The sequence below is a fragment of the Conger conger genome, chromosome 11 (genome assembly GCF_963514075.1).
Source record: "Conger conger chromosome 11, fConCon1.1, whole genome shotgun sequence".
Classification (NCBI taxonomy): Eukaryota; Metazoa; Chordata; class Actinopteri; order Anguilliformes; family Congridae; genus Conger; species Conger conger.
The window spans coordinates 27,761,270-27,776,786 of record NC_083770.1 but is presented as its reverse complement, the minus strand read 5'-3'; the positions used below and the strand labels follow the sequence as shown (position 1 = coordinate 27,776,786).

General features: G+C 46.3%; 1 protein-coding gene across 1 annotated transcript in view; it reads left to right on the top strand.

Annotated features, from left to right (window-relative positions):
• adgra2 (adhesion G protein-coupled receptor A2) overlaps positions 1 to 15,517 on the top strand; it is a 50,686-nt gene that overhangs the window by 3,567 nt on the left and 31,602 nt on the right. The gene's annotated exons all lie outside the window — the stretch shown is intronic.

The following is a 15,517-nucleotide window of genomic DNA, read 5'->3' as shown; positions in this document are numbered from 1 at the left end:
CATAGAGAAACAATTCCGTATCGTGCATCTGCACCTTCTCTGTAGACTCCCCATCATCTCCGCTCCCCCCCTCTTGTTGTGTGTTAATTAGGGTCAATACACAGTGTGTGCACTGAGAGTGTAAAAGCCTTTTGAATGTGCTGAAATGGATGAATGAATTCACGGTCTGTGTGCGACATCGTATTATGTTCTGCGGTCTTATAGGCCGCTGTTACATAAACAATGATTTCCATCATAATCAGTCAATGAAACACATTTGTGTCACAGATAATGGTCCAGCTGCCTTTTTTGCAAGTAATTTCTCCAAGTTTTCATTATTGCTATCTTGGCATTTCAGTATGACAGCACACAATGCTAATCACATGGCCTCCCCTTTTGTCCCGCCCTCCTTTAGCTCTCAAACTCTCCTTCTCTCTCCCTCTCTCCATCCCACCCCAACCCTCGTCTCTTTCTCTCTCCCCCTCTCTCATGAGTTCATCCACACGCAGTAACTCTCAACCTAAATATTTAGCCGTCTTAGTAGGAAACTGCACTGTCTAAACTCCTTCCAGATGTTGGGCCAGAGCGGGTCTGTATTTAAGGCTAATTACGTGCGGCTGTGAAGGAGTGGGATTCCTGAGAGCTGGGGAGGCAGTGGCTGCAGGCTTGGCAGGGTGTCTCGGAGGCACTGAGCGGCCGTAGTCCAGCCCGTCTGCCCCACACAGGAGGATTGAGACGCCTCTACCGTGTGCCCATTGGTTCTGTAATATAAAATCGGGTTCCCATGCCGCTGTTTCTGCTCCACTGTCCCATAATTCACCTTGCTGTGATTCACTTTGATTTTCTGAGGAATCCGTGCTTTTTGGTGGTGAGCATTTGATAAAAACCTGTCAGTGGTTAGACTTCTGGTCTGTGTGTGTGAGGCGAACTGTGTGTGTCTCTGTCTCTGTGTTTGTGCTTGTGTGTTCAGTTTTTAATTTAGGAAAAAGCATGTTTTCATAATTAGTTTCCGTGGTCTATTTGTTTGCCAGCTGGCTCTCCGCACTTTAAAATTGAGCTGCCGGTTGTTATGGCAAGACACCTTGCAGATGTGGTAATGAACTTGTGGTGAAAGCCAGTTGTGTAAAGAGTATTTGTTTGACATTAATGAATCCGCATACAATGCTCCTCTGACCAGAAGACTCTGACACTTTGGAAAGCCAGAAAACTGGGAAGGACAGAGGAAGTGCGGACAGGGATGACCGTCCTTGGTGCTTGCTAATGAGGTTGTGGAATTCAGAACAGCCCAAGCCTAAGACAACTGCTATGTGCTGTTTGCCCTGTCTGGGTCGAGGAGTGCGTGTGCTGGGCTGTGGATCAATGTCTCCACTGTAGCTACTGTGTCAGCCCGCTGTGAATTGATGCATGGCCTTTTCGGTGCATGCTGTCTGTTTGGTGCAGAGCCCCTGCAGCTTGCGGGCATACGTTTGCCGTTTTTATTTATTTATTTTATTAGGGACAGTGCACATTAATCAATATCTTCAGTTTCCACATCAATGTAAATGTGTTAGCTAATGAGCAAATTTTCATCTGTAGTCTCTAACCTGCATGTCTTTGGACTGTGGGAGGAAACCGGAGTACCCGGAGGAAACCCACGCAGACACGGGGAGACTGTACTGTACACAGAAGGGCCCGGGCGGGGCTCGAACCCAGGACCTTCTTGTTGTGAAGTGACAGTGCTGTCCACTGTGCCACCATGCCACTGTTGAATCACTCCACATACGTCTGCATGCACAGAGCCACACACGCGCAGCCATGCCGCTGTTGAATCACTCCACATACGTCTGCATGCACACAGAGCCACACACGCAGCCATGCCGCTGTTGAATCACTCCACATACGTCTGCATGCACACAGAGCCACACACGCAGCCATGCCGCTGTTGAATCACTCCACATACGTCTGCATGCACACAGCCACACACGCAGCCATGCCGCTGTTGAATCACTCCACATACGTTTGCATGCACACAGCCACACACGCGCAGCCCTGCGGGCCGGGGCTGTGTTTGGTCTGCGTTTCAGACCTCGGCAAGAAGGGAGCGTGCTGACGATAGGCCCTTAAGCGTGTCTTATCAGAAGGGTGGGGATGGACAGAATGCAGGAAGAATTCCAGCGAGGAGGGAGATTGTTTTTGGGGGGGAGCAGATGAGGATGGGGTTGTGCCTGTGGGTCATGGGAGAGAGTCTGAAAGCGTGGTAAATATGAAAAACAAACGCTGTCCTGACACAGGAAACCCAGCGAAGCTTTTAATACACCTGTCAATGCCACACAATGTCTGACCCATTGACCGCCGCGGCCAAGGGCAAAGTCATTAGGTCAGCCATTAGACATGCGACACCCTACCACCCGCTCGCCATCCATCTCCTCCTGCTTGACAGATCGTGGTGAGGACATTGTCTTTTCGCGCTCGACTTTCCTAGATTTAAGAATTTACTGCTCACAAAGGCATGGTCCTTTAATTTGAAAAACATTGAGGAATACACACTCATACAAAGTGAGTATATTGTGACCGCAGAGTCAGTAATATCATATTGTTTTTCCTGTTGTTTCAGTTATTGTTTTGGAATGTATATCTCTCTGGCCTCAAGCTGCCTTAGCTATACAGTACTGTACCTACACCCACCCCCTCTCCCACCCCCCGCGCACCCCTTCTCTTTCCTCCCCTCCCTGTTCTTAACCACATAATTGGTTTCCAGGGCTCCTGCTGAGGCTCAGACTACAGTGTAGGAGCACAGATAAAGGGGTTGGTGTCTGTGGTGTACAAGCCTGTGGTCAGAGCCATATGCCCGGGTAGAGCGTGTGACTGTGCGCGACTTGTGTGTCAGCCCACCGGTGTCACTGACAAATGTAGTCTTCATCAAACCACCCCCCCACCCTCCCGCAGGGCGGACATTTTGAGTGGCAGTTGGGCCCTCCAGCTGTCATGATTGACGTTAACGTACTATCGATGTGTCATCTCACATCCCTCCTCAAGATGTAATTGCATATTTGCTTCACCTTATGCACATATTTTTGAGAAAGATTTAGGAGCTTGTGCAGAGTACCAATGCCGTGATTTGAGAACTGTGATTTGAGATTTGTGAAGCAGTCACCTGTCGCCCGGACAATTATATGGGTTTGGCCTTCTGAGGTGTTTCCAAACCACACAGGTTCAAACCCAGCATCAACCCAATGTCATCAAGTTATTTGGGTCAGGGTGCATTTGGCCTACCCACTGTAAGAGCAAACAAAACAAGTTCCCAGCAGCCATTGCAGAGTGTCGTGAAACACTGTATGCGGGCATGGGACCGAACAATGAGACAATGTTACTGCAGTCTGGCTCGCATTCCGATTGTTTGAAAAGCCTAGTGCGCCAAATTGCCTCATTAAAACCTTTAGAACAGTACTGAAGTATTCAGCTGGATTGTTCTACTTTGCAAGGGCAACTGCATCAATGTTTTCTTTGTGATGTCCAGACTGTGTGTACTGATAGGGAGTGTGGGAGGAGTATTGCACACATATTTACGATGACAAATAGTGTCAACTGGTATTTTTATTTTTTTCTTGACCGCAAACCACTGAATACCTATTATGGACTTATGTCACTTAAAAACGTGTGATTTGTTGCATTGTTTTTTATGTGGACCCCAGGAAGAGTAGTCATTGCTTTTTGGACAGTATGAAAATAAGAGGGAGGGGGAGATGCAGATGAAGTGAACCACTGATTCCTCCTTGCAATTATACTTTGCTAACATTTAATGACACCAATGTAGATGATGCGGTTTTTAAAAGAGGCTGGTCATGTGTTGGTCATATATCAGGGTGTAGGATCAGGGAGGGGCCGACTCTTGTGGAGTTTGTGTGCATGTCTGTGATTTTTGCATGACTTTGTGTGTATGTATGCATGTATGTGCCTGTGACTCGGTGCATGTGTATCCATCCGTTCATGTGTTTTGGTTCATGTGTAATTCATGGGAATATTATGTGTATTTGTGCCGGTTGGTGTATGCATCTGTGTGACCGCGAGTGTTGCTGAATGTGTCTTTCGGGGCAGGAGGTGCCTGTACTTCTGAGTGTGCCTGTGCGTGCGTGCATGTGTGCGTGCGTGTGTGTTGCACATACAGTAAATCCATCTGTCCGGTGTGCGCGTGTGTGTGGGGAGGGTGTGCACAGCCACAGAGCCCAAAATAGGATTCCAGCCTCCCACCTCTAATTAGAGGCTGTTTATAAAACCAAAATTTTAATTTTAGACTGGGGAGGAGCTGAAGGTCTCTCTGAAACCATTATGTTTTTCTTGTCCTGAAAGGGCTGTCACAGAGACACACACACGCGTGCACATGCACGCACATGCATGCACGCGCACCCATGCATTTGTCCCTTTGTCAGTCCGGTTACCCACACACAGTGCGCAAGTGCTCATCATAATAACACTCCTCAGATGCAAGATGTTAGCCACCCAGTTAGCGCATGGCTCTGCAATGCTTATTGAAATCCAAATGCTGTATCGTGGATGGTATCTCCCACTGTCCTACCGATGAAGTTCAAAGATCAAGGGTCAGTTCTCTAAGGACACCGGGTTTCCTGTTAGGGTATGATAGCTGAGTTGTGATATATTGTGGGGACCGTGTTCAACGGTTTCTTTAACTCTCTAGAGCAGCTTGATAATTTGAATCATGTGTGCCTAATGTGCAGAGTCCATGATACTTATACAAGTCCCACGCTGCCCTGAAACTGTGTCAAATTGATGAAGAGGGTGATTTTTCAAAACCTCATAGCCAGTAAGGGAGAGAAATGCTTTTAAAAGACACGGGAAATTATTTTTATTGCACTTGCTTCATTTGATCAGCATTTGTGGCGCTGCGTTACAAAAACATGCAACGTGCAATTACATGGCTGCTTCTTGAGGCACAACAGGAAATTAAAAATAAATTCCAGCCCTGTGTCGCTGACAAAGTCACAGTGGAAGGCAGGGGACAAAGGGGACATTCAGGTCTCAAGACGCATTTACTGTGAGAGCGGTCTCTGTGCTCAAGTGCTTCTGTCTGCTGAGTGTGGCTTGCTGCCTCCACTTGGCCGCTGTGGAGAGGCGGGCAGCATCTGTGGCCCGCATGCCGTCTCTGGGAAAGGGTCAGTGCAGGACCGCTTCAGAGCGGTGTTCCTCTCCCGCACCCCCTCACCCGCCCGGCCCAAACCCAGCCGTCGGAGAGCGGCTCACGCTCTGGGCCCGGCAGGAAGCCTGGAGAGGCCTGCGGCCCTGCCTCGCCATCAGCGTGGGCGCACTGATTAGCAGAGCTGTCAGGCTGCCACTGTGGCACTCGAGGAACTCCAGAATGAATGGAGGCCTGTTGCTGGGGGAGCTCTCTCTCTCTCCCCCTCCCTCTCCATTTCTCTCTCTCTCCCCTTTACCTCTCTCTCTCGCTCTTTTGCTCTCTCTTGCTTTATCACTCTCTCTCTCTCACACACACACACACATGCACACACACACACACACACGCACACACACATGCGCACGCACACACACGCTCCCACTGTGAACAGGCTGCTGTGGCAGACAGCTCTCTGCAGTAATTGGGTGCTCTGGCTTCATTAGAGGCAGGGCTGAGGACTGCAGCACATCACAATGAGGGGCAGTGTGGAGAGACCCGCTCCCCCAGAGTCCACTAACGAACCGCCAGCCCCTAACAAGCTCCATGTGTCCTGCAAGAGGACCTGCTTCTGTTGCATGTTCAGTTTACCAATACACCACACCCCCCTGCCATTGTATGTGTGTGTGTGTGCGTGTGTGTGCGTGCGTGTGTGTGTGCGTGGGTGCCTATGTGCATGTGTGTTTCTGGGAGGTGTGTTTTGTTTTTCGACCACGCTACGCAGAAGAATGTCCAGCATGAAATGAAGACTTAATAGAGGTTAAATTTACAATGATTACATACAATTATAATCACTTTTCTACTCATAAATCGTTTGAGTTGAATTAACAGTGAACATATTTCAAATGTGTACCTCAATTGTGTTGAGAAATGACTCATTTTCTGAACTTTGTTTGGCAATGAATCCTGTACCACCAATGAGGTACATCACCAACAGTCTTTTACTGTCACTTGTCATGATGTGACTAATGAGCGCCCCCTCCCGTTCGGGTGCTGTGTGTGGTCAGACACAGATTAAAAGATGACGGTCGCTTTAGATTGGGTGCCTCACAGTATTTGAGTTTGGATCATTGTCTGGGGTTCAGCGTAATGCTGAGTGCACAGGGGTGCCACTGTGTCGGGGTAATGGTTGAGGGGCTATGGTTTGTGCTGATTTTGTGGTTAGGTGCCCAAACAGCGCTGGTAATGACAGGAGCTGGCATGGGGAGCCATGCTCTCAGGCCGGAGGTGAGCTGGCGTTGGCATCTGGGCCTGGTTTTTCCTGGCATGTGTGCAGCCAAGGCCCTCTCCCCGCCCAGGGATGGATGCCACGCTGCAGGGGGGCAGAGGGGCAGGTCAGGGCGGTTCTGGAATGAAGTCCAGGGCAGCTTGGCCAGCATACAAACGTTCCCCCTGTGCTTGCTCGGACCACGGTGTTGTACTGATAGCCCCCCAGGAAAAGTGACACGGGTGCCAGGCTGCCTGTGCCAACAAATTCTAATGGCCACAAAGCACACGTGCCATCGGCACACTCAAGCCCAGCTTCCCTCTCTGGTAAGATGGGGGGGGGGCTTCCTGTTCAGCACCCAACCTCCCACCCCCCCAAGCAAGATGTATGTCTGCTTTAGACTTTGAGAAAGGCCCCCGCTAAGTTCAGTTCCACATGGGTGATGTCTACCATGGGAAAGTTACAAATTAAAGCCCTTTCATAATTGTTTTGATCTATTCAGTGCGGCATTTGGAAAGGCCAAATGGCCTTGGAAAAACATGCTAACAGCCTGCTTTGGTAATGGAGCAGTTTTATTGAAAGCGCTGGCTCACCTACAGCTTATACAGGTCCAATTCTGCTTGTCCTCTTCGTTTAAGTGGTTGCTCAGAGTACAGACTTGTTATTAAACCTGAAAGAGTTCGTGTTTTCAATGAAAATCGCCTGTCACAATGCACATAGTTAGTCTACTATTAGTGAAAATCAGAAAGATTTGAGTAGACTGTTGACATTTATGTGCTCTGATGCGATCAGTAATCCATACTGTTAACAGTCATCCAAAAGTAATTTTGTTTTCAACTTTTCAAAACATGACACATTAAAATATACAGGAGATATGACCAGTATGCAGTGTTGTTCCATCAGAAAAAGATCTTAAATTTCTCCTCCACAAATGAAGGTTTGTAAATGGATTACAGATATAATTCCAATTTGTACAGTCACCACGGATAACCAAATATAGTTTTGGTACGGGTCCAATTTGGTTTGTGCATGTATGCTGCATGCATATAATTAACTGACTGGGTAATATAAGGAGAGCTTTGTTAGATGACTAAGGTTAATGCAGTGTGCGGATACCTAACCTAAATAAACGACAGACATGCTGGCTTTCCGTTGACTCGTGTTTAATAACGGCTTTACCTTTTCTCCTAATCATCAGTTATTCTCTTGTTGACATTGGCCTTGCTGCAGGGAGCTTGGAGCCTGGCTGGCTGTAGACTGTTTTACTGAGCTCTGGTGAGAGGAGAGCTGTTCTCTGTGTCCTGCTGAGTGCAGGACCGAGGACTTCATTTCACCTCGCGTGTGGTCCGCGTGGTGATGTGGCTTTTTTCAAGTGAAATGATGTTTACACAATGGCGTGTTGAATTGTTTTGACTTGCTTTATTGCATTTAACCTGCACCTCTTAAATTAGTTTGCTTTGAGGATAGTGGCAAAGGGGGGCCGGGCGTTCTGTAATCCAAACTCATTTCCTTCAGGCTTTTAATTTTTATTGCGTCTCTACGTCGAGAGCCGTGGCCCTCCCTGACATTTGATCTTCTGCCGTGCACTCCCTAGATATCCGCACTCCCAGGCCCAAGCGGACGCGAAACCAGACCTGTCAGCCGATTACCGCTGTTTGGTTTGGCAATATGACTGTTATTATTGTTGTTTTTGTTGTCACGGTGGCGGGTTTGGGGGAACAGTCCCCTGAGGTGGGATGAAAGAGGTAGAGGGGTAATGAGAGTGGGGAGGGGGCTTAACTCACAGAGGGAGTCTTATTAAATTTAAATCCCCTTCAAACTGATTTTGCCTGCGGTTTGCCGTGTACAACTGAAGCCAGGACTGAACCTGGTCCTGAAGAGCGACATGGATCCAAAGATGGAGGATGTATCCAAGAGGGGGGAAAGCAGCCTGGGCCAAGACAGGACAGAGTTGAGTCACACCAGGACCAATGAAGTGAGCTGAGACAGAAAAGTCAAACCAGACCAATGAACAGAGCCAAGAGAGGACAGAGGAGTCACACCTGGGCCAATGAAGAGAGCCGAGACAGAGCAGAGTGGATTCACACCGGGCCAATGAACAGAGCTGAGACAGAACAGAGTGGAGTTACACCTGGGCCAATGAACAGAGCTGAGACAGAACAGAGTGGGGTCGCACCCAGGCCAATGAACAGAGCTGAGACAGAACGGAGTGGAGTCACACCCGGACCAATGAACAGAGCTGAGACAGAACAGAGTGGAGTCACACCCGGACCAATGAAGCGTCCCGAGAGGGAACGTGGACAGAGTGGAAGCACACCCTGGCAACAGCAGCAGGCATAGACGAGCTGTAGAGGTAGAACAGAGCTATACGGAGTAGGGTCTATCATTCATTCGCAGCTGTCCGGGGAGCGGATAGGCTCTGACACCGGTGTCACATGCACAGTAGCCCCTTGCCTGTCGTTGAGGATGGCTTTGTGTCAGTAAAGCTGGCAGAGTTGGTGTTGGGGTGTGGTTGTCACTCAAGGTTAGATGTGGGAGGTCGCCAAAGAAAATGTAAGAATTTTTAGCACCAACCTCTGCTTATTGGGACCAGATTTCTCAGATGAGAAACAGGATGTCCTGTACTGTTTCAGGATTTTATAGGAGTGTGTCAGTGGGTTTGGGGGAGGAAGGGGGCGAAGGAAGGGATTGTTGTTCTCGACCTATTTCTTTGCACACAGCTGCCATTTCGGAGCAATACAAGTCTGAATTCAGCTGTCTGCAGTGTAACTGTATAGCATTGCCTTAGAATCCCAGTGCAGGATGCACAAACAGACAGCCTGAGCTGCTGTGGATTCACACACATACCACGACCGACTCACCCAAAATGGCAGCTTTACTAGCTCAGCATTCTCTGCCGCCCTCTCCCTCCAACTCCCTCCAACACCTGGGGAGTGTTAACAGTGTGCCTTCTTGTGTCTCAGCCTTAGAGCAAGCCTGATTAGGGATCGCCAAATTTGGCAGGGGTGACAAGGCAGTGCTCAGTTCCCAGCATGCTTCGCACACCACAGCCCTGTTTCACTCCAGTAGTAAATTAATTGATAGATTTGTCCTGGGGAGGCTGATGTGTATTGCATTTAACCTGATGAAGAGCATTGTGGTCACTTTGGAAATTAATTCAGGAAACAAGCAAAGTGAGAGGCACTGTCCTGGGGACAGCTACACTGCCAAGTATCAAGTGTTTTAGTCTTGAAGTCTTTTAGACTTAAAATCTTATTTTTCTCTCTCAAGGAGAAAATCTTAGCTTGTACTTTTTGGCAAATTGGCAAATCTGTAAAACTGTCTCACCTCATTTCACAGTAAAATGTTCAGTGTTAAATCAACCTGTTGGACTCATTATATACTGTATTATTAGTTTTATCTCTTGACACTATACTGTGTGGCAATCTTTAGCTTATTCCACAAAAATATCAATAGTAAGAGAAATAAAATAAGATTTAAAGTAAAAATATGAGACTAAAATACTTGTTATGATTGACTTATTATTTGGTTTTGCTGTGTACTGCAGTGACAGGGGCTTTTGTCTACCAATGAGCATCTGGGCATATTAGTCTCTATTGTGCTCTAAGGAGGCAGACTAGAGGTGTACCATCATTGTGTGAAAGACGGCAACCTTTCAGCCCCATCGGTCACTATAGAAACCCCACACAGTCCCGGCACTGTGGGGACTGTCGGAGCAGCGGAGGTGGGCTGTCTGTGTACACTTAAATAAACAATTGCGGCCTAATTCGGTCTCCACAACACATTGCATTCATTCCTGGGAGAGCTGCGTATTGCAGGAGGGAAAGTGGGAAGGCGAGAGAGAGAGAGTGGAAGGAGAGAAGGAGAGAAGTAGACTGCTTAAGAGCTTTTTGCGCTTGTTGAAGTGCATAGCATCTGTGCGCATTCGCATGCATTTATCCGCAGGAGTGTATGCCTCTGCACATTTCATAAAAGCGAGAGCATTTCATTGTTGTTGAAGTGCACTGTATGTGTGTAGCCATGCAGGCCTGTGTGCGAGTTCCCGTCTCTGTGTGCCACAGCTGCTTATCAGCAGGAACCTGTACATTTCATGAGCGAACCTGGCCTTCAGATGCATGGGGGGGGGGGAGGTCTCAGATCGAACGCCAGCCTCATTCATCACGATCATCCCATACAGAAAATTATGGGACGCCTGAAGATGATGCATCTGCATCTAAACAACTGTATTGAATTACCTGACTCTGAACGCCAGACTGGGCCATTTCATCTCCGCTGAAACGTATTAGATTTGTGGCTCTGCTCTGAAGCTTTTTCAACAGGTGACCCAGCCGATCTCTCCCCCGTAGCTGAGATGGATTGAATTAACCTGCCGTATGAGTCCCTGGTACGCACCGTGGCTCTGAACCAGCCCAATAAATCATGACACTAATGCAGTGCTGATATCACACAGACAGCCTGGATTGAGTTAGCATGCTTTCATACCTTGCACCATAGAGACACAATTGTATTCTGTGCAAGGCTAATGCAATTCACTGGCTATCAGGTTTGCCGGAGAGCCGTGGATTATTTTCAAAAGGCCTCTTTATCGATTTATGTAAGCCATCTCTCTGATGTTTCTGTGGACATTACTCTCCATATCCCTTTTGTAATTATGTATTTTCACCGGCTGCTTATTGATTTAGCTGGGCCCATATCTACTGCTCTCACGAAAGGCACTCTTTGCTGGCCTTCTCCTGATGCAGGTTTCAGGTTTTTGAATGTCTTTCTCTGTCTCTCTCCCTCTTCCCTTCGTCAAGTCTTCCTCCCAGTCCTGCACACAATGCTGTCCCTCAGATGGCTGTCCAGGAAGTGTTCTCTGTTTGACCTGTGACCTCTGCTGGCCAGGCCCTGAATAAACAGCTAATTGGCTTGGTTTCCTGTTTGGCCTGACAAGACCATTGCCTATTTTGGGTTGTTTACGGAGTAGCTTCTTGAAGCAGCACTCTCCACATTGTTTTTTGCTGCCTCTGGTGATGAACAGCAGTCTCCCCAGCACACCGTCCTCTTTTCAGCAGCAGAAGGACTCTCGTAGGGGCTTGCAGACTGGTGTACCTGTTAAGTATTTGTACTAGCTACCATTTTCATGCATCACACCACTTTCGCCCACTTCATTGTCATTGTTTCTGTGCCTGTACGAGAATGCTAACTATCATTATTGAAATTAAAGGTCCAGAGTAACAGCTTCTTTTGATCAACAATATAAACAACTAGGAGTACAGTTTGTATTATTTGCTACTGTGTTTATTCCCATGCAGATTTATCCACCTTAAAATAATTTAAGTAGTATTTTTTAGTAATACAGATTCCTGATTCCACTTTTCAGTTTTTAAGCATTCCGTCTTTTCATCACCATGTTGCCATCTAATTTCTTCAAAGTGACAGCCAATCAGGCTCTACTGCTCAGTGTAATTAAGATATAAAAATCTCTAGACTCTTCCGAAATTCCATCAGCCATTGTCAAGTGTTGGCAGTCTGGACTATTAAAGCCACTTAACCAAATAGTTATATAACTACCTTATATTGTGAAAAATATACTGTGCAAAACTCCACTCAAATGTGCTATATTCAGGGGTTTTTTGTACTTTAAATAGTTATTGCGTTGTGCAGTTTGTTTAATCTTTGTGATTGAAGACTGCTGTTAAGCCATGAATTGCCAAATTAATAATTGCATAATGAATTAAAATACTATTAATCACATCATAATATTTTTGAGAACAACTGTTTTGCTAGGAAAGCTGTGTGTCGCAAAGAAACACATATTTACCCTCATCTGGGATGCATTGCGGATATTCTACTGTGGCAGCTGATAAGGCCGACACAAGGTTTCAATTTTTATTGTGAAGTACAAGGAGGACACATGTAAAATGGTCTGACCATGAATCAGCAATGAATAGATTGTTACTCACAAAAGGCCAATCAACTTTATCTTTAAGATTCAAGATGAGTAAAATGACACGTACGATTAGTAAAAGCCACAGATTGAATTTTACCAGCATAGTTTTCCCAAAGGGGGAATTTGGTGTGTTATTTTAGTTATATTATAGCAGGAAATGTGCTTTCACCTTTGAAAAGTCATGTATTAAACTTTTCCAAAATTATTTTGCCCAAAGTATAAAAGAGTCTCTTTTTCCTGTCTTCTGATTGGCCTGGAGTGATGGTGTCTCAGAACATTTCTGGCTGGAGATCAGAGATGACCTGGAGTCAGACCCAGACTTTGCCCTGAACCAGTTACAAAACGAACACGAACATCATTTCCCAGCATGCCCTTTTCAAGACCCATGAGTGATGAGTTTGAGTGATAAGTGCTTTGATGATATAAACAGATCAGGTTATAAAGGTAGATGGTTTAATTGGGATACACTATATGGAATATTCTGGGCTAATATCAACAGCCGTTTTGCCTGGCCGTGTTGGCCAACAGTGATGCATATTTTACATCATAGCACAAATGCAAACTGCAACCAACTTTCCTCATTCATGGAAGTACATGAGCACAGATGTCAAACAGCTCACGAAGGCAAAAATGTGTTTGTTTAACACAATATTTCAATTTGCTTACTTTATCATTAAGCTCCAAATAACAATCTAGAACATGTAACCAGGCACTGTACTGTACGTTTACTTTAGAAAACAAAATCAAAACAAAAGGCGCATATTTTCTTTGAAAAACAATTGTTTCTGTTCTGCACATTTGACATTGGCTGAACAAGTGTTGCAGATTGCAAATGTATTTGTGTTGCTTTCGCTCACACAACCAACATTTTCACTTCATTTACAGCATCGGACGCAACGCCTCAGTGGATGTACTGTATGCTGCTTCATCATGTGGGGCCATCATATCTGTCATCGTCTGATCTCCTGATAGTGAAATAACGCCAATACCATTGTTCATTCCTATTTAATTGATGTACCGTGAAGATATGATACTAAATATTTTTATCGCCATTGTATGCACCACAAACTTATGCACATCATACAGAGAGGAATTTGCTGCTGACGTTCTTGGCCTATGAAAGTTCTAACCTCTGTCCTCTCTTCTCCTCCTTGAGAAGAGAGGTGATTTGTCATAACTGAAGTAAAGTTCCCCATTATTTGCACTTTAGCAAATATTGCTGTGCTGAAGCAGAGGCAGTTGCATACAACTGATACTCACATGCACGTATGCAGACAAACACACATACTCACACTCACACACACACACAGAAGTACACACAGTACATGCGCCCTTACCAATAGTCTAATTGGCATATATGTAAAATAGTCAGTTGTGAACTGCAGGAGTGAACTGTAACTGAATTATCTGTGTTGAATTAACTGTCTTGTCTCATTGCCAGATGTTACTTTCTCTTCTCCACTCTGTATTCCATTATACAGGCAATACCGGATCGTCTATGACCTTTATCCTACGCCTGTGTTGAGTTATACTTCAGGTTGTGCTCCCAAATAAAGAGTGAGACCTCAGGCCAGGGGAACATGGGTTCAAATTCAAACTGTATTTTGCACTAATCCTTTGCATTGCGCTAGGATGTGTTGTATTTTGTGTCTAGAAGTATGTGTTTTGTGGCAAGCAGTACATTCAGTAAGAAAATGGGTCATTGATTGGAAAGACTATTTGAATTTGCATTTGTAAAAAAAAAATCACTGTGTAAATGAACCACAATTTAATGCCTTTGAGAAAATTAAGAATAAGTGAACAGGAAAAATGGCATGAATTTGGGGCGTTTCGTGTGCCTTGTCGCATGTGAAAGGAAATTTTGATTAGCTTTTCTTGGCAACGGCTCGCGTCTCTCTTAGAAGTGTGTTTAGAAAATGGCTTGAAGACGAGGAGCTGAGGGCTACGTTTTATTGATGTGGCAGGAAAAGGAGGGATGGAGCGTCACCGTGTCTGTAAATCTCCCAAGCTGTTCACAGTTAGTTCCCTCTTTTAAAGATGCAGGTCTGCTGCTGGCTTACATAGCATCGATTAAAAGCACACTTCCTTTGACAAACAGAGTTTGCAGCCAATTACAGGCCCTTGCACAGGGATGAGCGGGGCCAGGCAGGGGGGTCTGGTGATAATCGTGTCGAGTCAATGTGGAACCCCCATCAAACAGTGGCTCTGAATCCGGGGTCAGGCAGGCAAACTGAGCAGATGAGGGATAGAGAACTTTAGATTCAGGAACGCAACTCATGTGACACATTACTTATGAAATTATGAGGTGGTGGTGGTATGGGGGGGTGGGGGGGGTTTAGTTTCTGTGACATATAACACTGATATGAGATGGCACAGCTGTCCAAAAAACACTTCATAATGTTTCAGCAAGAGTTTCACAAACAGAGTTTTAAAGAGTGCAAATGAAACTCTCACTCTGTTTGGCAATAGGAAGTGCGAGTTTCGTTTTCCTTTGTTTATTAAGCTTTCACAAGTGACCTTCTGGAGACCTGGAGGATACACTCGGGGTGAGGTCCTTGGTGTGGAATGTCCTTGGTGTCCAATGGGAGAGCAGAAGCAGGGCTTTATGCAGATCGATTGCAGCGATGCAGTTTCCCACGCACGTCTGAGTGCCTCACTTCCGCAGCGCAGAGAACTAGCCTGGGGACGCCCCGCCACGAGTCCGATAAGCCCCATCTTAAACTGCGCCAAATGATACGCCAGCAGGGAGAAGGATAATAGCCATATCCAGACCGAGCCGCTCCTTTCATCTGGTCCCTCTTTCTTTTTTGATGTAAAAATGTATCCCGTTTACTTATCAAGATTGCGGTTTCCTGCAAACCCCCTTGCCTCCACCCGCTTCCACCACTAACTACAACAACCCCCCCCCCCCAACGACCGTTTAATTCCCCAGCATTAATTAGATGCGGCCTCGTCCGGCGTCTTGAGCAAGAGTGCTCACATCTGCGAGGACTGGCTGGCTGAACTCACAGTTGGCCACCGTCTCCTGTCTGTGTTTTCGTTTCCTGACCTGCTCTGCTCCGGACTTAGACGCAATGGAGTCAGCCTCACATCCAGTGGTGACTATATAGCTAATGAGTTGACATAGCAGTCAGTCATCTGTGTCTCTCTTGTTGCTTTTGCCTCTTGCATTGCATCAGGCTCGCCACGGGCAGGGCTTTAAAGAGAAAATAAAGCTGCCTAATTAAAACACTCT